Genomic DNA, 2,191 nt, shown 5'->3' on the forward strand with positions numbered 1-2,191 from the left:
CCCTTGCCAGGTGGAGCGGGTTCCAAGCATTCCAATCAGATGGATTGGGTCGCTACCAAATGGGCGGATGAATACAGTGGTAGGCTGGACGTAGTAGTACGTCCCCTCCCTTGGCGTCTCGGGAAAGGGCATTCCTGAAGGTGGTCTGGGTTTTCTTGGGTGAGGAGACGGACTACAGGTGCCAAATTGTTGATGGATCGGCATACTGTCTCAAAGTGCCCTAGTTTCCCGCATATGTTGCATAAAGCACGTGAGGCTGGACAACGTGAACGATATTGGCGTTGGTACCGTCCACACTACGTGTAAGAGTGGTCGGATGAGCTGTCCGACGTGTGATCCAGTGGGCGTTGATATTCAAGACGATGGTAAATTTGAAGGGGATGTCAAGTCAAAAATGACCAAGGCTTTTCAGACTTGCGGCTGGATATATCGAACATTCAAGTCCAGAGACTATGAAAACCCTGTATAAATCATTAATCCAGCCGCATCTTGAATACGCTTCCCCAATCTGGGCCCCCATGGATTGAACAAGTACAAAAAAAGTTTCACGAGATATATTGACGGGATGTCTAGATTGAGCTATTGGGTAGTCCTCGAGTCATTGGGATTATACAATATTCAGGCTAGGTGTGAACGTTACGTAATCCTTTGTGTCCTTCATGTCTCCATTCCCTTTGTCCTAACCCGGGAAACCATAGCGTTAGCGAGAGGCGAGGCATTTCATGTGAAATGCGCTATAAAATCGATCCCTTGGGCAAAATGATAGTGACGGGCTTAAAATCTTCTTTTGTCTTAAACCGGGCACCTGCTTTGTACAATTTGCTGCCGTGCTCTCTCAGACGATTCTATGGATTAGATGACCCATTGTTGAGTTTTAAACGTGACTTAGATTGTTTGTTGTTTTCGATCCCAGATCAGCCTTACATTCAAGGGTGCCCTAGAGCGGTTAATTCAAGCAGTTTGCACGACCAAATAGTTTAAAAATTATGTAATATTCTTGAGTCCGTTTGGCTGATTTGGATAAGGGTCCCCCCCCCAATTCGGTGAATATCCTGTTAAACGGTTGGCCTCTGGCTCATCCACCGCGGTGATATTCATTGTTGACATCTTTTGTCTTGTGCCAGATGCGGCCGTCGATATTTCTACCTCCCATGCCCTAACCACAACATTTGTTCCGTGCACAATCGAGTACATCATCTTAATATGATATGGATAAGTGATGTGCAGGATGAATCCCGGAACGGGTTTTATCAAAATGTTAAGATAATGTATGTTATTATCTTGGGAAAATCACAAAGTTGTTGGATTGCCCATCGTGTAGTCCGTTTGTTGGTCAGATGTCAACCAAATGCCAGCCTAATGCTCGTAGTGACGTCGTGATCCATCACAAGTAGCTACTTCAGCCCTTGATCATAGATGTACAATGCCACAGGAACCGGTTGTATCAAAGAGCTTTATGATTTAGTGTGAATCAATCTCTACATCGTTCCTATCACCAAGAAAAAGCTCCAGTACCCGAGGGGCTGGTCAGCCCAGCTACAACCATGGGTGAGGAATGTCGGCTACATGTTTGAAGGTAAGAGAAACAGGAAATCCTCGGTCAACAAAACCGATATTCTCGTGATCATTTTGAGAAGGGGGAAGAGGATCTGAATAAGCAATCTCATCCTCGAGGATCGATGTTAGCAAAATGTCGGCCCCCTGACGGCAAATGACGACCAATACTTCATGGATATCCCGTTGGGACGTGGTTCCGGCCCAATGTCAACCCTTTGCCGTCTAGACGCAGTGGTGGTCAGATGTGGCCCACATGCCACACATTACAGAAGAGGCAGAGGTAATCCATTGTCGGCAATCTGAAGAACCCCTTGATGGCCAATGTGATTGGCCTAACGAAAGGAGGTCCACCTGGGACATTGAAGAAACCGTCGCCGTCCACCAAGGGCCCTGGGACAATCCGTTTAGCCTCCACGAGGAAGAGGCGGAAACCAACATTATACGGGAAAGTTAAATCAACGAACAGTCACATTTTCAGGCTCGAGGAGAGCAGAGTCACATTTTCGGGCTCAAGGAGAGCACAGTCACATTTTCGGGCTCGAGGAGAGCAGAGTCACATTTTCGTGGTCGAGGAGAGCAGAGTCACATTTTCGTGGTCGAGGAGAGCAGAGTCACATTTTTGTGCTCGAGGAGA

This window comes from Tigriopus californicus, chromosome 1 (assembly GCF_007210705.1).
Source record: "Tigriopus californicus strain San Diego chromosome 1, Tcal_SD_v2.1, whole genome shotgun sequence".
Lineage (NCBI taxonomy): Eukaryota > Metazoa > Arthropoda > Copepoda > Harpacticoida > Harpacticidae > Tigriopus > Tigriopus californicus.